Below are 15,034 nucleotides of genomic sequence, written 5' to 3' on the forward strand. Positions count from 1 at the left end.
CATAAATGAATATGTTTGAAAATGGAATGCATCAACAGAACGGTGTTGGCAGTATAAAAATATCTACAGCACCTTGTATTCCCAGGTGGTCTCCCATCTAAGTACTAACCAGGCCCAACACTGCTTAGCTTCCAAGATCAGATGAGATTGGGCGTATCCAATGTGGTGTGGCTGTAGATGAGCTTTGCGGTTTCTGTTAGAACTTTTCTACTTCTAACTACTGGTTCATAAATGAATACGTTTGAAAATGGAATGCATCAACAGAACGGTGTTGGCAGTATAAAAATATCTACAGCACCTTGTATTCCCAGGTGGTCTCCCATCCAAGTACTAACCAGGCCCAACACTGCTGAGCTTCCAAGATCAGATGAGATTGGGCATATCCAGTGTGGCTTGGCTCTAGATGAGCTTTATGGTTTCTGTTAGAACTTTTCTACTTCTAACTACAGGTTCATAAATGAAAACGTTTAAAAATGGAATGCATCAACAGACCGGTGTTGGCAGTATAAAAATATCTACAGCACCTTGTATTCCCAGGTGGTCTCCCATCCAAGTACTAACCAGGCCAAACACTGCTTAGCTTCCAAGATTAGACGAGATTGGGCGTATCCAGTGTGGTGTGGCTGTAGATGAGCTTTGTGGTTTCTGTTAGAACTTTTCTACTTCTAACTACTGGTTCATAAATGAAAACGTTTGAAAATGGAATGCATCAACAGAACGGTGTTGGCAGTATAAAAATATCTACAGCACCTTGTATTCCCAGGTGGTCTCCCATCCAAGTACTAACCAGGCCCAACACTGCTTAGCTTCCAAGATTAGATGAGATTGATCGTATCCAGTGTGCTGTGGCTGTAGATGAGCTTTGTTGTTTCTGTTAGAACTTTTCTACTTCTAACTACTGGTTCATAAATGAATACGTTTGAAAATGGAATGCATCAACAGAACGGTGTTGGCAGTATAAAAATATCTACAGCACCTTGTATTCCCAGGTGGTCTCCCATCCAAGTACTAACCAGGCCCAACACTGCTTAGCTTCCAAGATGAGATGAGATTGGGCGTATCCAGTGTGGTGTGGCTGAAGATGAATTTTCTGGTTTTTGTTAGAACTTTTCTACTTCTAACTACTTGTTCATAAATGAATACGTTTGAAAATGGAATGCATCAACAGAACGGTGTTGGCAGTATAAAATTATCTACAGCACCTTGTATTCCCAGGTGGTCTCCCATCCAAGTACTAACCAGGCCCAACACTGCTTAGCTTCCAAGATCAGATGAGATTGGGCGTATCCAGTGTGGTGTGGCTGTAGATGAACTTTGTGGTTTCTGTTATAACTTTTCTACTTCTAACTACTGGTTCATAAATGAATACGTTTTAAAATGGAATGCATCAACAGAACGGTGTTGGCAGTATAAAATTATCTACAGCAACTTGTATTCCCAGGTGGTCTCCCATCCAAGTACTAATCAGGGCCAACACTGCTTAGCTTCCAAGATGAGATGAGATTGGGCATATCCAGTGTGGTGTGGCTGTAGAAGAGCTTTATGGTTTCTGTTAGTACTTTTCTACTTCTAACTACTGGTTCATAAATGAATACGTTTGAAAATGGAATGCATCAACAGAACGATGTTGGTAGTATAAAAATATCTACAGCACCTTGTATTCCCAGGTGGTCTCCCATCCAAGTACTAACCAGGCCCAACACTGCTTAGCTTCCAAGATCAGATGAGATTGGGCGTATCCAGTGTAGTGTGGCTGTAGATGAGCTTTATGGTTTCTGTTAGAACTTTTCTACTTCTAACTACTGTTTCATAAATGAATACGTTTGAAAATGGAATGCATCAACAGAATGGTGTTGGTAGTATAAAAATATCTACAGCACCTTGTATTCCCAGGTGGTCTCCCATCCAAGTACTAACCAGGCCTAACACTGCTTAGCTTCCAAGATCAGATGAGATTGGGCGTATCCAGTGTGGTGTGGCTGTAGATGAGCTTTGTGGATTCTGTTAGAACTTTTCTACTTCTAACTACTGGTTCATAAATGAATACGTTTGAAAATGGAATGCATCAACAGAACAGTGTTGGCAGTATAAAAATATCTACAGCACCTTGTATTCCCAGGTGGTCTCCCATCCAAGTACTAACCAGGCCCAACACTGCTTAGCTTCAAAGATCAGATGAGATTGGGCGTATCCAGTGTGGTGTTGCTGTAGATGAATTTTCTGGTTTCTGTTAGAACTTTTCTACTTCTAACTACTGGTTCGTAAATGAATATGTTTGAAAATGGAATGCATCAACAGAACGGTGTTGGCAGTATAAAAATATCTACAGCACCTTGTATTCCCAGGTGGTCTCCCATCCAAGTACTAACCAGGCCCAACACTGCTTAGCTTCCAAGATCAGATGAGATTGGGCATATCCAGTGTGGTGTGGCTGTAGATGAGCTTTGTGGTTTCTGTTAGAACTTTTCTACTTCTAACTACTGGTTCATAAATGAATACGTTTGAAAATGGAATGCATCAACAGAACGGTGTTGGCAGTATAAAAATATCTACAGCACCTTGTATTCCCAGGTGTTCTCCCATCCAAGTACTAACCAGGCCCAACACTGCTTAGCTTCCAAGATCAGATGAGATTGGGCGTATCCAGTGTGGTGTGGCTGTAGATGAGCTTTGTGGTTTCTGTTTGAACTTTTCTACTTCTAACTACTGGTTCATAAATGAATACATTTGAAAATGGAATGCATCAACAGAACGGTGTTGGCAGTATAAAAATATCTACAGCACCTTGTATTCCCAGGTGGTCTCCCATCCAAGTACTAACCAGGCCCAACACTGCTTAGTTTCCAAGATCAGATGAGATTGGGCGTATCCAGTGTGGTGTGGCTGTAGATGAGCTTTGTGGTTTCTGTTAGAACTTTTCTACTTCTAACTACTGGTTCATAAATGAATACGTTTGAAAATGGAATGCATCAACAGAACGGTGTTGGCGGTATAAAAATATCTACAGCACCTTGTATTCCCAGGTGGTCTCCCATCCAAGTACTAACCAGGCCCAACACTGTTTAGCTTCCAAGATCAGATGAGATTGGGCATATCCAGTGTGGTGTGGCTGTAGATGAGCTTTGTGGTTTCTGTTAGAACTTTTCTACTTCTAACTACTGGTTCATAAATGAACACGTTTGAAAATGGAATGCATCAACAGAACGGTGTTGGTAGTATAAAAATATCTACAGCACCTTGTATTCCCAGGTGGTCTCCCATCCAAGTACTAACCAGGCCCAACACTGCTTAGCTTCCAAGATCAGATGAGATTGGGCGTATCCAGTGTGGCTTGGCTCTAGATGAGCTTTATGGTTTCTGTTAGAACTTTTCTACTTCTAACTACTGGTTCATAAATGAATATGTTTGAAAATGGAATGCATCAACAGAACGGTGTTGGTAGTATAAAAATATCTACAGCACCTTGTATTCCCAGGTGGTCTCCCATCCAAGTACTAACCAGGCCCAACACTGCTTAGCTTCCAAGATCAGATGAGATTGGGCGTATCCAGTATGGTGTGGCTGTAGATGAACTTTCTGGTTTCTGTTAGAACTTTTCTACTTCTAACTACTGGTTCATAAATGAATACATTTGAAAATGGAATGCATCAACAGAACGGTGTTGGTAGTATAAAAATATCTACAGCACCTTGTATTCCCAGGTGGTCTCCCATCCAAGTACTAACCAGGCCCAACACTGCTTAGCTTCCAAGATCAGATGAGATTGGGCGTATCTAGTGTGGTGTGGCTGCAGATGAGCTTTATGGTTTCTGTTAGAACTTTTCTACTTCTAACTACTGTTTCATAAATGAATACGTTTGAAAATGGAATGCATCAACAGAACGGTGTTGGTAGTATAAAAATATCTACAGCACCTTGTATTCCCAGGTGGTCTCCCATCCAAGTACTAACCAGGCCCAACACTGCTTAGCTTCCAAGATCAGATGAGATTGGGCGTATCCAGTGTGGTGTGGCTGTAGATGAGCTTTGTGGTTTCTGTTAGAACTTTTCTACTTCTAACTACTGGTTCATAAATGAATACGTTTGAAAATGGAATGCATCAACAGAACGGTGTTTGCAGTATAAAAATATCTACAGCACCTTGTATTCCCAGGTGGTCTCCCATCCAAGTACTAACCATGCCCAACACTGCTTAGCTTCTAAGATCAGATGAGATTTGGCGTATCCAGTGTGGTGTGGCTGTAGATGAGCTTTGTGGTTTCTGTTAGAAATTTTCTACTTCTAACTACTGGTTCATAAATGAATACGTTTGAAAATGGAATGCATCAACAGAACGGTGTTGGCAGTATAAAAATATCTAAGCACCTTGTATTCCCAGGTGGTCTCCCATCCAAGTACTAACCAGGCCCAACACTGCTTAGCTTCCAAGATCAGATGAGATTGGGCGTATCCAGTGTGGTGTGGCTGTAGATGAGCTTTGTGGTTTCTGTTAGAACTTTTCTACTTCTAACTACTGGTTCATAAATGAATACGTTTGAAAATGGAATGCATCAACAGAACGGTGTTGGCAGTATAAAAATATCTACAGCACCTTGTATTCCCAAGTGGTCTCCCATCCAAGTACTAACCAGGCCCAACACTGCTTAGCTTCCAAGATCAGATGAGATTGGGCGTATCCAGTGTGGTGTGGCTGTAGATGAGCTTTGTGGTTTCTGTTAGAACTTTTCTACTTCTAACTACTGGTTCATAAATGAATACGTTTGAAAATGGAATGCATCAACAGAACGGTGTTGGTAGTATAAAAATATCTACAGCACCTTGTATTCCCAGGTGGTCTCCCATCCAAGTACTAACCAGGCCCAACACTGCTTAGCTTCCAAGATCAGATGAGATTGGGCGTATCCAGTGTGGTGTGGCTGTAGATGAGCTTTGTGGTTTCTGTTAGAACTTTTCTACTTCTAACTACTGGTTCATAAATGAATACGTTTGAAAATGGAATGCATCAACAGAACGGTGTTGGTAGTATAAAAATATCTACAGCACCTTGTATTCCCAGGTGGTCTCCCATCCAAGTACTAACCAGGCCCAACACTGCTTAGCTTCCAAGATCAGATGAGATTGGGCGTATCCAGTGTGGTGTGGCTGTAGATGAGCTTTATGGTTTCTGTTAGAACTTTTCTACTTCTAACTACTGGTTCATAAATGAATACGTTTGAAAATGGAATGCATCAACAGAACGGTGTTGGCAGTATAAAAATATCTTCAGCACCTTGTATTCCCAGGTGGTCTCCCATCCAAGTACTAACCAGGCCCAACACTGCTTAGTTTCCAAAATCAGATGAGATTGGGCGTATCCAGTGTGGTGTTGCTGTAGATGAACTTTCTGGTTTCTGTTAGAACTTTTCTACTTCTAACTACTGGTTCATAAATGAAAACGTTTGAAAATGGAATGCATCAACAGACCGGTGTTGGCAGTATAAAAATATCTACAGCACCTTGTATTCCCAGGTGGTCTCCCATCCAAGTACTAACCAGGCCCAACACTGCTTAGCTTCCAAGATCAGATGAGATTGGGCGTATCCAGTGTGGTGTGGCTGTAGATGAGCTTTGTGGTTTCTGTTAGAACTTTTCTACTTCTAACTACTGGTTCATAAATGAAAACGTTTGAAAATGGAATGCATCAACAGAACGGTGTTGGCAGTATAAAAATATCTACAGCACCTTGTATTCCCAGGTGGTCTCCCATCCAAGTACTAACCAGGCCCAACACTGCTTAGCTTCCAAGATTAGATGAGATTGGGCGTATCCAGTGTGGTGGGGCTGTAGATGAGCTTTGTTGTTTCTGTTAGAACTTTTCTACTTCTAACTACTGGTTCATAAATGAATACGTTTGAAAATGGAATGCATCAACAGAACGGTGTTGGCAGTATAAAAATATCTACAGCACCTTGTATTCCTAGGTGGTCTCCCATCCAAGTACTAACCAGGCCCAACACTGCTTAGCTTCCAAGATCAGATGAGATTGGGCGTATCCAGTGTGGTGTGGCTGTAGATGAGCTTTGTGGTTTCTGTTAGAACTTTTCTACTTCTAACTACTGGTTCATAAATGAAAACGTTTGAAAATGGAATGCATCAACAGACCGGTGTTGGCAGTATAAAAATATCTACAGCACCTTGTATTCCCAGGTGGTCTCCCATCCAAGTACTAACCAGGCCCAACACTGCTTAGCTTCCAAGATCAGATGAGATTGGGCGTATCCAGTGTGGTGTGGCTGTAGATGAGCTTTGTGGTTTCTGTTAGAACTTTTCTACTTCTAACTACTGGTTCATAAATGAAAACGTTTGAAAATGGAATGCATCAACAGAACGGTGTTGGCAGTATAAAAATATCTACAGCACCTTGTATTCCCAGGTGGTCTCCCATCCAAGTACTAACCAGGCCCAACACTGCTTAGCTTCCAAGATTAGATGAGATTGGGCGTATCCAGTGTGGTGTGGCTGTAGATGAGCTTTGTTGTTTCTGTTAGAACTTTTCTACTTCTAACTACTGGTTCATAAATGAATACGTTTGAAAATGGAATGCATCAACAGAACGGTGTTGGCAGTATAAAAATATCTACAGCACCTTGTATTCCCAGGTGGTCTCCCATCTAAGTACTAATCAGGCCCAACACTGCTTAGCTTCCAAGATCAGATGAGATTGGGCGTATCCAATGTGGTGTGGCTGTAGATGAGCTTTGTGGTTTCTGTTAGAACTTTTCTACTTCTAACTACTGGTTCATAAATGAATACGTTTGAAAATGGAATGCATCAACAGAACGGTGTTGGCAGTATAAAAATATCTACAGCACCTTGTATTCCCAGGTGGTCTCCCATCCAAGTACTAACCAGGCCCAACACTGCTTAGCTTCCAAGATCAGATGAGATTGGGCATATCCAGTGTGGCTTGGCTCTAGATGAGCTTTATGGTTTCTGTTAGAACTTTTCTACTTCTAACTACAGGTTCATAAATGAAAACGTTTAAAAATGGAATGCATCAACAGACCGGTGTTGGCAGTATAAAAATATCTACAGCACCTTGTATTCCCAGGTGGTCTCCCATCCAAGTACTAACTAGGCCAAACACTGCTTAGCTTCCAAGATCAGATGAGATTGGGCGTATCCAGTGTGGTGTGGCTGTAGATGAGCTTTGTGGTTTCTGTTAGAACTTTTCTACTTCTAACTACTGGTTCATAAATGAAAACGTTTGAAAATGGAATGCATCAACAGAACGGTGTTGGCAGTATAAAAATATCTACAGCACCTTGTATTCCCAGGTGGTCTCCCATCCAAGTACTAACCAGGCCCAACACTGCTTAGCTTCCAAGATTAGATGAGATTGATCGTATCCAGTGTGCTGTGGCTGTAGATTAGCTTTGTTGTTTCTGTTAGAACTTTTCTACTTCTAACTACTGGTTCATAAATGAATACGTTTGAAAATGGAATGCATCAACAGAACGGTGTTGGCAGTATAAAAATATCTACAGCACCTTGTATTCCCAGATGGTCTCCCATCCAAGTACTAACCTGGCCCAACACTGCTTAGCTTCCAAGATCAGATGAGATTGGGCGTATCCAGTGTGGTGTGGCTGTAAATGAGCTTTGTGGTTTCTGTTAGAACTTTTCTACTTCTAACTACTGGTTCATAAATGAATATGTTTGAAAATGGAATGCATCAACAGAACGGTGTTGGCAGTATAAAAATATCTACAGCACCTTGTATTCCCAGGTGGTCTCCCATCCAAGTACTAACCAGGCCCAACACTGCTTAGCTTCCAAGATCAGATGAGATTGGGCGTATCCAGTGTGGCTTGGCTCTAGATGAGCTTTATGGTTTCTGTTAGAAATTTTCTACTTCTAACTACTGGTTCATAAATGAATCCGTTTGAAAATGGAATGCATCAACAGAACGGTGTTGGCAGTATAAAAATATCTACAGCACCTTGTATTCCCAGGTGGTCTCCCATCCAAGTACTAACCTGGCCCAACACTGCTTAGCTTCCAAGATCAGATGAGATTGGGCGTATCCAGTGTGGTGTGGCTGTAGATGAGCTTTGTGGTTTCTGTTAGAACTTTTCTACTTCTAACTACTGGTTCATAAATGAATACGTTTGAAAATGGAATGCATCAACAGAACGGTGTTTGCAGTATAAAAATATCTACAGCACCTTGTATTCCCAGGTGGTCTCCCATCCAAGTACTAACCATGCCCAACACTGCTTAGCTTCTAAGATCAGATGAGATTTGGCGTATCCAGTGTGGTGTGGCTGTAGATGAGCTTTGTGTTTTCTGTTAGAAATTTTCTACTTCTAACTACTGGTTCATAAATGAATACGTTTGAAAATGGAATGCATCAACAGAACGGTGTTGGCAGTATAAAAATATCTAAGCACCTTGTATTCCCAGGTGGTCTCCCATCCAAGTACTAACCAGGCCCAACACTGCTTAGCTTCCAAGATCAGATGAGATTGGGCGTATCCAGTGTGGTGTGGCTGTAGATGAGCTTTGTGGTTTCTGTTAGAACTTTTCTACTTCTAACTACTGGTTCATAAATGAATACGTTTGAAAATGGAATGCATCAACAGAACGGTGTTGGCAGTATAAAAATATCTACAGCACCTTGTATTCCCAAGTGGTCTCCCATCCAAGTACTATCCAGGCCCAACACTGCTTAGCTTCCAAGATCAGATGAGATTGGGCGTATCCAGTGTGGTGTGGCTGTAGATGAGCTTTATGGTTTCTGTTAGAACTTTTCTACTTCTAACTACTGGTTCATAAATGAATACGTTTGAAAATGGAATGCATCAACAGAACGGTGTTGGTAGTATAAAAATATCTACAGCACCTTGTATTCCCAGGTGGTCTCCCATCCAAGTACTAACCAGGCCCAACACTGCTTAGCTTCCTAGATCAGATGAGATTGGGCGTATCCAGTGTGGTGTGGCTGTAGATGAGCTTTGTGGTTTCTGTTTGAACTTTTCTACTTCTAACTACTGGTTCATAAATGAATACATTTGAAAATTGAATGCATCAACAGAACGGTGTTGGCAGTATAAAAATATCTACAGCACCTTGTATTCCCAGGTGGTCTCCCATCCAAGTACTAACCAGGCCCAACACTGCTTAGCTTCCAAGATCAGATGAGAGTGGGCGTATCCAGTGTGGTGTGGCTGTAGATGAGCTTTGTGGTTTCTGTTAGAACTTTTCTACTTCTAACTACTGGTTCATAAATGAATACGTTTGAAAATGGAATGCATCAACAGAACGGTGTTGGCAGTATAAAAATATCTTCAGCACCTTGTATTCCCAGGTGGTCTCCCATCCAAGTACTAACCAGGCCCAACACTGCTTAGTTTCCAAAATCAGATGAGATTGGGCGTATCCAGTGTGGTGTGGCTGTAGATGAACTTTCTGGTTTCTGTTAGAACTTTTCTACTTCTAACTACTGGTTCATAAATGAATACATTTGAAAATTGAATGCATCAACAGAACGGTGTTGGCAGTATAAAAATATCTACAGCACCTTGTATTCCTAGGTGGTCTCCCATCCAAGTACTAACCAGGCCCAACACTGCTTAGCTTCCAAGATCAGATGAGATTGGGCGTATCCAGTGTGGTGTGGCTGTAGATGAGCTTTGTGGTTTCTGTTAGAACTTTTCTACTTCTAACTACTGGTTCATAAATGAAAACGTTTGAAAATGGAATGCATCAACAGACCGGTGTTGGCAGTATAAAAATATCTACAGCACCTTGTATTCCCAGGTGGTCTCCCATCCAAGTACTAACCAGGCCCAACACTGCTTAGCTTCCAAGATCAGATGAGATTGGGCGTATCCAGTGTGGTGTGGCTGTAGATGAGCTTTGTGGTTTCTGTTAGAACTTTTCTACTTCTAACTACTGGTTCATAAATGAAAACGTTTGAAAATGGAATGCATCAACAGAACGGTGTTGGCAGTATAAAAATATCTACAGCACCTTGTATTCCCAGGTGGTCTCCCATCCAAGTACTAACCAGGCCCAACACTGCTTAGCTTCCAAGATTAGATGAGATTGGGCGTATCCAGTGTGGTGTGGCTGTAGATGAGCTTTGTTGTTTCTGTTAGAACTTTTCTACTTCTAACTACTGGTTCATAAATGAATATGTTTGAAAATGGAATGCATCAACAGAACGGTGTTGGCAGTATAAAAATATCTACAGCACCTTGTATTCCCAGGTGGTCTCCCATCTAAGTACTAACCAGGCCCAACACTGCTTAGCTTCCAAGATCAGATGAGATTGGGCGTATCCAATGTGGTGTGGCTGTAGATGAGCTTTGCGGTTTCTGTTAGAACTTTTCTACTTCTAACTACTGGTTCATAAATGAATACGTTTGAAAATGGAATGCATCAACAGAACGGTGTTGGCAGTATAAAAATATCTACAGCACCTTGTATTCCCAGGTGGTCTCCCATCCAAGTACTAACCAGGCCCAACACTGCTTAGCTTCCAAGATCAGATGAGATTGGGCATATCCAGTGTGGCTTGGCTCTAGATGAGCTTTATGGTTTCTGTTAGAACTTTTCTACTTCTAACTACAGGTTCATAAATGAAAACGTTTAAAAATGGAATGCATCAACAGACCGGTGTTGGCAGTATAAAAATATCTACAGAACCTTGTATTCCCAGGTGGTCTCCCATCCAAGTACTAACCAGGCCAAACACTGCTTAGCTTCCAAGATCAGATGAGATTGGGCGTATCCAGTGTGGTGTGGCTGTAGATGAGCTTTGTGGTTTCTGTTAGAACTTTTCTACTTCTAACTACTGGTTCATAAATGAAAACGTTTGAAAATGGAATGCATCAACAGAACGGTGTTGGCAGTATAAAAATATCTACAGCACCTTGTATTCCCAGGTGGTCTCCCATCCAAGTACTAACCAGGCCCAACACTGCTTAGCTTCCAAGATTAGATGAGATTGATCGTATCCAGTGTGCTGTGGCTGTAGATGAGCTTTGTTGTTTCTGTTAGAACTTTTCTACTTCTAACTACTGGTTCATAAATGAATACGTTTGAAAATGGAATGCATCAACAGAACGGTGTTGGCAGTATAAAAATATCTACAGCACCTTGTATTCCCAGGTGGTCTCCCATCCAAGTACTAACCTGGCCCAACACTGCTTAGCTTCCAAGATCAGATGAGATTGGGCGTATCCAGTGTGGTGTTGCTGTAAATGAGCTTTGTGGTTTCTGTTAGAACTTTTCTACTTCTAACTACTGGTTCATAAATGAATATGTTTGAAAATGGAATGCATCAACAGAACGGTGTTGGCAGTATAAAAATATCTACAGCACCTTGTATTCCCAGGTGGTCTCCCATCCAAGTACTAACCAGGCCCAACACTGCTTAGCTTCCAAGATCAGATGAGATTGGGCGTATCCAGTGTGGCTTGGCTCTAGATGAGCTTTATGGTTTCTGTTAGAAATTTTCTACTTCTAACTACTGGTTCATAAATGAATCCGTTTGAAAATGGAATGCATCAACAGAACGGTGTTGGCAGTATAAAAATATCTACAGCACCTTGTATTCCCAGGTGGTCTCCCATCCAAGTACTAACCAGGCCCAACACTGCTTAGCTTCCAAGATCAGATGAGATTGGGCGTATCCAGTGTGTTGTGGCTGTAGATGAACTTTCTGGTTTCTGTTAGAACTTTTCTACTTCTAACTACTGGTTCATAAATGAATACATTTTAAAATGGAATGCATCAACAGAATGGTGTTGGCAGTATAAAAATATCTACAGCACCTTGTATTCCCAGGTGGTCTCCCATCCAAGTACTAACCAGGCCCAACACTGCTTAGCTTCCAAGATCAGATGAGATTGGGCATATCCAGTGTGGTGTGGCTGTAGAAGAGCTTTATGGTTTCTGTTAGTACTTTTCTACCTCTAACTACTGGTTCATAAATGAAAACGTTTGAAAATGGAATGCATCAACAGACCGGTGTTGGCAGTATAAAAATATCTACAGCACCTTGTATTCCCAGGTGGTCTCCCATCCAAGTACTAACCAGGCCCAACACTGCTTAGCTTCCAAGATCAGATGAGATTGGGCGTATCCAGTGTGGTGTGGCTGTAGATGAGCTTTGTGGTTTCTGTTAGAACTTTTCTACTTCTAACTACTGGTTCATAAATGAAAACGTTTGAAAATGGAATGCATCAACAGAACGGTGTTGGCAGTATAAAAATATCTACAGCAACTTGCATTCCCAGGTGGTCTCCCATCCAAGTACTAACCAGGCCCAACACTGCTTAGTTTCCAAGATTAGATGTTATTGGGCGTATCCAGTGTGCTGTGGCTGTAGATGAGGTTTGTTGTTTCTGTTAGAACTTTTCTACTTCTAACTACTGGTTCATAAATGAATACGTTTGAAAATGGAATGCATCAACAGAACGGTGTTGGCAGTATTAAAATATCTACAGCACCTTGTATTACTGGGTTGTCTCCCATCCAAGTACTAACCAGACCCAACACTGCTTAGCTTCCAAGATCAGATGAGATTGGGCGTATCCAGTGTGGTGTTGCTGTAGATGAACTTTCTGGTTTCTGTTAGAACTTTTCTACTTCTAACTACTGGTTCATAAATGAATACATTTGAAAATGGAATGCATCAACAGAACGGTGTTGGTAGTATAAAAATATCTACAGCACCTTGTATTCCCAGGTGGTTTCCCATCCAAGTACTAACCAGGCCCAACACTGCTTAGCTTCCAAGATCAGATGAGATTGGGCGTATCCAGTGTGGTGTGGCTGTAGATGAGCTTTGTGGTTTCTGTTAGAACTTTTCTACTTCTAACTACTGGTTCATAAATGAAAACGTTTGAAAATGGAATGCATCAACAGAACGGTGTTGGCAGTATAAAAATATCTACAGCAACTTGTATTCCCAGGTGGTCTCCCATCCAAGTACTAACCAGGCCCAACACTGCTTAGCTTCCAAGATTAGATGAGATTGGGCGTATTCAGTGTGCTGTGGCTGTAGATGAGGTTTGTTGTTTCTGTTAGAACTTTTCTACTTCTAACTACTGGTTCATAAATGAATACGTTTGAAAATGGAATGCATCAACAGAACGGTGTTGGCAGTATTAAAATATCTACAGCACCTTGTATTACTGGGTGGTCTCCCATCCAAGTACTAACCAGACCCAACACTGCTTAGCTTCCAAGATCAGATGAGATTGGGCGTATCTAGTGTGGTGTTGCTGTAGATGAACTTTCTGGTTTCTGTTAGAACTTTTCTACTTCTAACTACTGGTTCATAAATGAATACATTTGAAAATGGAATGCATCAACAGAACGGTGTTGGTAGTATAAAAATATCTACAGCACCTTGTATTCCCAGGTGGTTTCCCATCCAAGTACTAACCAGGCCCAACACTGCTTAGCTTCCAAGATCAGATGAGATTGGGCGTATCCAGTGTGGTGTGGCTGTAGATGAGCTTTGTGGTTTCTGTTAGAACTTTTCTACTTCTAACTACTGGTTCATAAATGAATACGTTTGAAAATGGAATGCATCAACAGAACGGTGTTGGCAGTATAAAAATATCTACAGCACCTTGTATTCCCAGGTGGTTTCCCATCCAAGTACTAACCAGGCCCAACACTGCTTAGCTTCCAAGATCAGATGAGATTGGGCGTATCCAGTGTGGTGTGGCTGTAGATGAGCTTTGTGGTTTCTGTTAGAACTTTTCTACTTCTAACTACTGGTTCATAAATGAATACGTTTGAAAATGGAATGCATCAACAGAACGGTGTTGGCAGTATAAAAATATCTACAGCACCTTGTATTCCCAGGTGGTCTCCCATCCAAGTACTAACCAGGCCCAACACTGCTTAGCTTCCAAGATCAGATGAGATTGGGCGTATCCAGTGTGGTGTGGCTGTAGATGAGCTTTGTGGTTTCTGTTAGAACTTTTCTACTTCTAACTACTGGTTCATAAATGAATACGTTTGAAAATGGAATGCATCAACAGAACGCTGTTGGCAGTATAAAAATATCTACAGCACCTTGTTTTCCCAGGTGGTCTCCCATCCAAGTACTAACCAGGCCCAACACTGCTTAGCTTCCAAGATCAGATGAGATTGGGCGTATCCAGTGTGGTGTGGCTGTAGATGAGCTTTGTGGTTTCTGTTTGAACTTTTCTACTTCTAACTACTGGTTCATAAATGAATACATTTGAAAATGGAATGCATCAACAGAACGGTGTTGGCAGTATAAAAATATCTACAGCACCTTTTATTCCCAGGTGGTCTCCCATCCAAGTACTAACCAGGCCCTACACCGCTTAGCTTCCAAGATCAGATGAGATTGGGCGTATCCAGTGTGGTGTGGCTGTAGATGAGCTTAGTGGTTTCTGTTAGAACTTTTCTACTTCTAACTACTGGTTCATAAATGAATACATTTTAAAATGGAATGCATCAACAGAACGGTGTTGGCAGTATAAAAATAGCTACAGCACCTTGTATTCCCAGGTGGTCTCCCATCCAAGTACTAACCAGGCCCAACACTGCTTAGCTTCCAAGATCAGATGAGATTGGGCGTATCCAGTGTGGTGTGGCTATAGATGAGCTTTGTGGTTTCTGTTAGAACTTTTCTACTTCTAACTACTGGTTCATAAATGAATACGTTTGAAAATGGAATGCATCAACAGAACGGTGTTGGCAGTATAAAAATATCTACAGCACCTTGTATTCCCAGGTGGTCTCCCATCCAAGTACTAACCAGGCCCAACACTGCTTAGCTTCCAAGATCAGATGAGATTGGGCGTATCCAGTGTGGTGTTGCTGTAGATGAACTTTCTGGTTTCTGTTAGAACTTTTCTACTTCTAACTACTGGTTCATAAATGAATACGTTTTAAAATGGAATGCATCAACAGAACGGTGTTGGCAGTATAAAAATATCTACAGCACCTTGTATTCCCAGGTGGTCTCCCATCCAAGTACTAACCAGGCCCAACA

At 41.5% G+C, this 15,034-nt stretch overlaps 51 non-coding genes and 16 pseudogenes across 51 annotated transcripts in view; all 67 read right to left on the reverse strand.

Annotated features, from left to right (window-relative positions):
• Positions 1-60: 60 nt before the first annotated feature.
• LOC135061001 (5S ribosomal RNA) lies at positions 61-179 on the reverse strand. Its single transcript, XR_010247394.1, has one exon. It is a non-coding gene; the product is annotated as a 5S ribosomal RNA (ribosomal RNA).
• A 107-nt stretch (positions 180-286) lies between these two features.
• On the reverse strand, positions 287-405 carry LOC134891748 (5S ribosomal RNA; annotated as a pseudogene).
• A 107-nt stretch (positions 406-512) lies between these two features.
• On the reverse strand, positions 513-631 carry LOC134890413 (5S ribosomal RNA; annotated as a pseudogene).
• A 107-nt stretch (positions 632-738) lies between these two features.
• Positions 739-857, reverse strand: LOC134894310 (5S ribosomal RNA; annotated as a pseudogene).
• Positions 858-964: 107 nt separating this feature from the next.
• On the reverse strand, positions 965-1,083 carry LOC134889927 (5S ribosomal RNA; annotated as a pseudogene).
• Positions 1,084-1,190: 107 nt separating this feature from the next.
• On the reverse strand, positions 1,191-1,309 carry LOC134898668 (5S ribosomal RNA). The gene has a single exon (XR_010172359.1). It is a non-coding gene; the product is annotated as a 5S ribosomal RNA (ribosomal RNA).
• A 107-nt stretch (positions 1,310-1,416) lies between these two features.
• LOC134895905 (5S ribosomal RNA) lies at positions 1,417-1,535 on the reverse strand (annotated as a pseudogene).
• Positions 1,536-1,642: 107 nt separating this feature from the next.
• LOC135060745 (5S ribosomal RNA) lies at positions 1,643-1,761 on the reverse strand. The gene has a single exon (XR_010247135.1). It is a non-coding gene; the product is annotated as a 5S ribosomal RNA (ribosomal RNA).
• A 107-nt stretch (positions 1,762-1,868) lies between these two features.
• Positions 1,869-1,987, reverse strand: LOC135064649 (5S ribosomal RNA). Its single transcript, XR_010250953.1, has one exon. It is a non-coding gene; the product is annotated as a 5S ribosomal RNA (ribosomal RNA).
• A 107-nt stretch (positions 1,988-2,094) lies between these two features.
• On the reverse strand, positions 2,095-2,213 carry LOC135070194 (5S ribosomal RNA). The gene has a single exon (XR_010256366.1). It is a non-coding gene; the product is annotated as a 5S ribosomal RNA (ribosomal RNA).
• Positions 2,214-2,320: 107 nt separating this feature from the next.
• Positions 2,321-2,439, reverse strand: LOC135059121 (5S ribosomal RNA). The gene has a single exon (XR_010245537.1). It is a non-coding gene; the product is annotated as a 5S ribosomal RNA (ribosomal RNA).
• Positions 2,440-2,546: 107 nt separating this feature from the next.
• On the reverse strand, positions 2,547-2,665 carry LOC135068213 (5S ribosomal RNA). Its single transcript, XR_010254418.1, has one exon. It is a non-coding gene; the product is annotated as a 5S ribosomal RNA (ribosomal RNA).
• Positions 2,666-2,772: 107 nt separating this feature from the next.
• On the reverse strand, positions 2,773-2,891 carry LOC135064874 (5S ribosomal RNA). Its single transcript, XR_010251171.1, has one exon. It is a non-coding gene; the product is annotated as a 5S ribosomal RNA (ribosomal RNA).
• A 107-nt stretch (positions 2,892-2,998) lies between these two features.
• Positions 2,999-3,117, reverse strand: LOC135063145 (5S ribosomal RNA). Its single transcript, XR_010249483.1, has one exon. It is a non-coding gene; the product is annotated as a 5S ribosomal RNA (ribosomal RNA).
• Positions 3,118-3,224: 107 nt separating this feature from the next.
• Positions 3,225-3,343, reverse strand: LOC135068485 (5S ribosomal RNA). Its single transcript, XR_010254684.1, has one exon. It is a non-coding gene; the product is annotated as a 5S ribosomal RNA (ribosomal RNA).
• A 107-nt stretch (positions 3,344-3,450) lies between these two features.
• LOC135059369 (5S ribosomal RNA) lies at positions 3,451-3,569 on the reverse strand. The gene has a single exon (XR_010245774.1). It is a non-coding gene; the product is annotated as a 5S ribosomal RNA (ribosomal RNA).
• A 107-nt stretch (positions 3,570-3,676) lies between these two features.
• On the reverse strand, positions 3,677-3,795 carry LOC135067320 (5S ribosomal RNA). Its single transcript, XR_010253539.1, has one exon. It is a non-coding gene; the product is annotated as a 5S ribosomal RNA (ribosomal RNA).
• A 107-nt stretch (positions 3,796-3,902) lies between these two features.
• LOC134898669 (5S ribosomal RNA) lies at positions 3,903-4,021 on the reverse strand. The gene has a single exon (XR_010172360.1). It is a non-coding gene; the product is annotated as a 5S ribosomal RNA (ribosomal RNA).
• A 107-nt stretch (positions 4,022-4,128) lies between these two features.
• LOC134886862 (5S ribosomal RNA) lies at positions 4,129-4,247 on the reverse strand. The gene has a single exon (XR_010170939.1). It is a non-coding gene; the product is annotated as a 5S ribosomal RNA (ribosomal RNA).
• Positions 4,248-4,354: 107 nt separating this feature from the next.
• Positions 4,355-4,472, reverse strand: LOC134888210 (5S ribosomal RNA; annotated as a pseudogene).
• A 107-nt stretch (positions 4,473-4,579) lies between these two features.
• On the reverse strand, positions 4,580-4,698 carry LOC134901217 (5S ribosomal RNA). Its single transcript, XR_010174708.1, has one exon. It is a non-coding gene; the product is annotated as a 5S ribosomal RNA (ribosomal RNA).
• A 107-nt stretch (positions 4,699-4,805) lies between these two features.
• LOC134898670 (5S ribosomal RNA) lies at positions 4,806-4,924 on the reverse strand. Its single transcript, XR_010172361.1, has one exon. It is a non-coding gene; the product is annotated as a 5S ribosomal RNA (ribosomal RNA).
• Positions 4,925-5,031: 107 nt separating this feature from the next.
• On the reverse strand, positions 5,032-5,150 carry LOC134898671 (5S ribosomal RNA). Its single transcript, XR_010172362.1, has one exon. It is a non-coding gene; the product is annotated as a 5S ribosomal RNA (ribosomal RNA).
• Positions 5,151-5,257: 107 nt separating this feature from the next.
• LOC134893093 (5S ribosomal RNA) lies at positions 5,258-5,376 on the reverse strand (annotated as a pseudogene).
• Positions 5,377-5,483: 107 nt separating this feature from the next.
• Positions 5,484-5,602, reverse strand: LOC134898672 (5S ribosomal RNA). Its single transcript, XR_010172363.1, has one exon. It is a non-coding gene; the product is annotated as a 5S ribosomal RNA (ribosomal RNA).
• Positions 5,603-5,709: 107 nt separating this feature from the next.
• On the reverse strand, positions 5,710-5,828 carry LOC134885888 (5S ribosomal RNA). The gene has a single exon (XR_010169992.1). It is a non-coding gene; the product is annotated as a 5S ribosomal RNA (ribosomal RNA).
• Positions 5,829-5,935: 107 nt separating this feature from the next.
• LOC135060456 (5S ribosomal RNA) lies at positions 5,936-6,054 on the reverse strand. The gene has a single exon (XR_010246850.1). It is a non-coding gene; the product is annotated as a 5S ribosomal RNA (ribosomal RNA).
• Positions 6,055-6,161: 107 nt separating this feature from the next.
• On the reverse strand, positions 6,162-6,280 carry LOC134898674 (5S ribosomal RNA). Its single transcript, XR_010172365.1, has one exon. It is a non-coding gene; the product is annotated as a 5S ribosomal RNA (ribosomal RNA).
• A 107-nt stretch (positions 6,281-6,387) lies between these two features.
• On the reverse strand, positions 6,388-6,506 carry LOC135066442 (5S ribosomal RNA). Its single transcript, XR_010252690.1, has one exon. It is a non-coding gene; the product is annotated as a 5S ribosomal RNA (ribosomal RNA).
• A 107-nt stretch (positions 6,507-6,613) lies between these two features.
• Positions 6,614-6,732, reverse strand: LOC135062745 (5S ribosomal RNA). Its single transcript, XR_010249090.1, has one exon. It is a non-coding gene; the product is annotated as a 5S ribosomal RNA (ribosomal RNA).
• Positions 6,733-6,839: 107 nt separating this feature from the next.
• On the reverse strand, positions 6,840-6,958 carry LOC134885402 (5S ribosomal RNA). The gene has a single exon (XR_010169517.1). It is a non-coding gene; the product is annotated as a 5S ribosomal RNA (ribosomal RNA).
• Positions 6,959-7,065: 107 nt separating this feature from the next.
• Positions 7,066-7,184, reverse strand: LOC135067556 (5S ribosomal RNA). The gene has a single exon (XR_010253768.1). It is a non-coding gene; the product is annotated as a 5S ribosomal RNA (ribosomal RNA).
• Positions 7,185-7,291: 107 nt separating this feature from the next.
• Positions 7,292-7,410, reverse strand: LOC134894311 (5S ribosomal RNA; annotated as a pseudogene).
• A 107-nt stretch (positions 7,411-7,517) lies between these two features.
• On the reverse strand, positions 7,518-7,636 carry LOC135060210 (5S ribosomal RNA). Its single transcript, XR_010246603.1, has one exon. It is a non-coding gene; the product is annotated as a 5S ribosomal RNA (ribosomal RNA).
• A 107-nt stretch (positions 7,637-7,743) lies between these two features.
• LOC135068486 (5S ribosomal RNA) lies at positions 7,744-7,862 on the reverse strand. The gene has a single exon (XR_010254685.1). It is a non-coding gene; the product is annotated as a 5S ribosomal RNA (ribosomal RNA).
• Positions 7,863-7,969: 107 nt separating this feature from the next.
• LOC135058753 (5S ribosomal RNA) lies at positions 7,970-8,088 on the reverse strand. Its single transcript, XR_010245177.1, has one exon. It is a non-coding gene; the product is annotated as a 5S ribosomal RNA (ribosomal RNA).
• Positions 8,089-8,195: 107 nt separating this feature from the next.
• On the reverse strand, positions 8,196-8,314 carry LOC134886864 (5S ribosomal RNA). The gene has a single exon (XR_010170940.1). It is a non-coding gene; the product is annotated as a 5S ribosomal RNA (ribosomal RNA).
• A 107-nt stretch (positions 8,315-8,421) lies between these two features.
• On the reverse strand, positions 8,422-8,539 carry LOC134888211 (5S ribosomal RNA; annotated as a pseudogene).
• A 107-nt stretch (positions 8,540-8,646) lies between these two features.
• On the reverse strand, positions 8,647-8,765 carry LOC134901641 (5S ribosomal RNA). Its single transcript, XR_010175128.1, has one exon. It is a non-coding gene; the product is annotated as a 5S ribosomal RNA (ribosomal RNA).
• A 107-nt stretch (positions 8,766-8,872) lies between these two features.
• Positions 8,873-8,991, reverse strand: LOC135065468 (5S ribosomal RNA). The gene has a single exon (XR_010251750.1). It is a non-coding gene; the product is annotated as a 5S ribosomal RNA (ribosomal RNA).
• A 107-nt stretch (positions 8,992-9,098) lies between these two features.
• On the reverse strand, positions 9,099-9,217 carry LOC135067695 (5S ribosomal RNA). Its single transcript, XR_010253906.1, has one exon. It is a non-coding gene; the product is annotated as a 5S ribosomal RNA (ribosomal RNA).
• A 107-nt stretch (positions 9,218-9,324) lies between these two features.
• On the reverse strand, positions 9,325-9,443 carry LOC134891159 (5S ribosomal RNA; annotated as a pseudogene).
• Positions 9,444-9,550: 107 nt separating this feature from the next.
• Positions 9,551-9,669, reverse strand: LOC135060457 (5S ribosomal RNA). Its single transcript, XR_010246851.1, has one exon. It is a non-coding gene; the product is annotated as a 5S ribosomal RNA (ribosomal RNA).
• Positions 9,670-9,776: 107 nt separating this feature from the next.
• LOC134898675 (5S ribosomal RNA) lies at positions 9,777-9,895 on the reverse strand. The gene has a single exon (XR_010172366.1). It is a non-coding gene; the product is annotated as a 5S ribosomal RNA (ribosomal RNA).
• Positions 9,896-10,002: 107 nt separating this feature from the next.
• Positions 10,003-10,121, reverse strand: LOC135066444 (5S ribosomal RNA). The gene has a single exon (XR_010252692.1). It is a non-coding gene; the product is annotated as a 5S ribosomal RNA (ribosomal RNA).
• Positions 10,122-10,228: 107 nt separating this feature from the next.
• LOC135061002 (5S ribosomal RNA) lies at positions 10,229-10,347 on the reverse strand. The gene has a single exon (XR_010247395.1). It is a non-coding gene; the product is annotated as a 5S ribosomal RNA (ribosomal RNA).
• A 107-nt stretch (positions 10,348-10,454) lies between these two features.
• On the reverse strand, positions 10,455-10,573 carry LOC134885403 (5S ribosomal RNA). The gene has a single exon (XR_010169518.1). It is a non-coding gene; the product is annotated as a 5S ribosomal RNA (ribosomal RNA).
• Positions 10,574-10,680: 107 nt separating this feature from the next.
• LOC134888475 (5S ribosomal RNA) lies at positions 10,681-10,799 on the reverse strand (annotated as a pseudogene).
• Positions 10,800-10,906: 107 nt separating this feature from the next.
• On the reverse strand, positions 10,907-11,025 carry LOC134894312 (5S ribosomal RNA; annotated as a pseudogene).
• Positions 11,026-11,132: 107 nt separating this feature from the next.
• Positions 11,133-11,251, reverse strand: LOC135062406 (5S ribosomal RNA). The gene has a single exon (XR_010248757.1). It is a non-coding gene; the product is annotated as a 5S ribosomal RNA (ribosomal RNA).
• Positions 11,252-11,358: 107 nt separating this feature from the next.
• On the reverse strand, positions 11,359-11,477 carry LOC135068487 (5S ribosomal RNA). Its single transcript, XR_010254686.1, has one exon. It is a non-coding gene; the product is annotated as a 5S ribosomal RNA (ribosomal RNA).
• Positions 11,478-11,584: 107 nt separating this feature from the next.
• On the reverse strand, positions 11,585-11,703 carry LOC135067498 (5S ribosomal RNA). Its single transcript, XR_010253711.1, has one exon. It is a non-coding gene; the product is annotated as a 5S ribosomal RNA (ribosomal RNA).
• Positions 11,704-11,810: 107 nt separating this feature from the next.
• On the reverse strand, positions 11,811-11,929 carry LOC135064511 (5S ribosomal RNA). Its single transcript, XR_010250821.1, has one exon. It is a non-coding gene; the product is annotated as a 5S ribosomal RNA (ribosomal RNA).
• A 107-nt stretch (positions 11,930-12,036) lies between these two features.
• On the reverse strand, positions 12,037-12,155 carry LOC134898685 (5S ribosomal RNA). The gene has a single exon (XR_010172376.1). It is a non-coding gene; the product is annotated as a 5S ribosomal RNA (ribosomal RNA).
• Positions 12,156-12,262: 107 nt separating this feature from the next.
• Positions 12,263-12,381, reverse strand: LOC134896604 (5S ribosomal RNA; annotated as a pseudogene).
• Positions 12,382-12,488: 107 nt separating this feature from the next.
• On the reverse strand, positions 12,489-12,607 carry LOC134896223 (5S ribosomal RNA; annotated as a pseudogene).
• A 107-nt stretch (positions 12,608-12,714) lies between these two features.
• LOC135058788 (5S ribosomal RNA) lies at positions 12,715-12,833 on the reverse strand. Its single transcript, XR_010245212.1, has one exon. It is a non-coding gene; the product is annotated as a 5S ribosomal RNA (ribosomal RNA).
• Positions 12,834-12,940: 107 nt separating this feature from the next.
• Positions 12,941-13,059, reverse strand: LOC134892317 (5S ribosomal RNA; annotated as a pseudogene).
• A 107-nt stretch (positions 13,060-13,166) lies between these two features.
• On the reverse strand, positions 13,167-13,285 carry LOC134895201 (5S ribosomal RNA; annotated as a pseudogene).
• Positions 13,286-13,392: 107 nt separating this feature from the next.
• On the reverse strand, positions 13,393-13,511 carry LOC135058789 (5S ribosomal RNA). The gene has a single exon (XR_010245213.1). It is a non-coding gene; the product is annotated as a 5S ribosomal RNA (ribosomal RNA).
• A 107-nt stretch (positions 13,512-13,618) lies between these two features.
• On the reverse strand, positions 13,619-13,737 carry LOC135058790 (5S ribosomal RNA). The gene has a single exon (XR_010245214.1). It is a non-coding gene; the product is annotated as a 5S ribosomal RNA (ribosomal RNA).
• Positions 13,738-13,844: 107 nt separating this feature from the next.
• On the reverse strand, positions 13,845-13,963 carry LOC134898696 (5S ribosomal RNA). The gene has a single exon (XR_010172388.1). It is a non-coding gene; the product is annotated as a 5S ribosomal RNA (ribosomal RNA).
• Positions 13,964-14,070: 107 nt separating this feature from the next.
• LOC134900901 (5S ribosomal RNA) lies at positions 14,071-14,189 on the reverse strand. The gene has a single exon (XR_010174402.1). It is a non-coding gene; the product is annotated as a 5S ribosomal RNA (ribosomal RNA).
• Positions 14,190-14,296: 107 nt separating this feature from the next.
• On the reverse strand, positions 14,297-14,415 carry LOC135064598 (5S ribosomal RNA). Its single transcript, XR_010250904.1, has one exon. It is a non-coding gene; the product is annotated as a 5S ribosomal RNA (ribosomal RNA).
• Positions 14,416-14,522: 107 nt separating this feature from the next.
• Positions 14,523-14,641, reverse strand: LOC135063893 (5S ribosomal RNA). Its single transcript, XR_010250214.1, has one exon. It is a non-coding gene; the product is annotated as a 5S ribosomal RNA (ribosomal RNA).
• Positions 14,642-14,748: 107 nt separating this feature from the next.
• LOC135060059 (5S ribosomal RNA) lies at positions 14,749-14,867 on the reverse strand. Its single transcript, XR_010246450.1, has one exon. It is a non-coding gene; the product is annotated as a 5S ribosomal RNA (ribosomal RNA).
• A 107-nt stretch (positions 14,868-14,974) lies between these two features.
• LOC135064875 (5S ribosomal RNA) overlaps positions 14,975-15,034 on the reverse strand; it is a 119-nt gene continuing 59 nt past the window's right edge. Inside the window, exon 1 of the ribosomal RNA XR_010251172.1 lies at positions 14,975-15,034. This exon is cut by the window's right edge and continues 59 nt beyond it. This is a non-coding gene — a ribosomal RNA (5S ribosomal RNA).

The sequence above is a fragment of the Pseudophryne corroboree genome, chromosome 3 (assembly GCF_028390025.1).
Source record: "Pseudophryne corroboree isolate aPseCor3 chromosome 3, aPseCor3.hap2, whole genome shotgun sequence".
NCBI classification, from domain to species: domain Eukaryota; kingdom Metazoa; phylum Chordata; class Amphibia; order Anura; family Myobatrachidae; genus Pseudophryne; species Pseudophryne corroboree.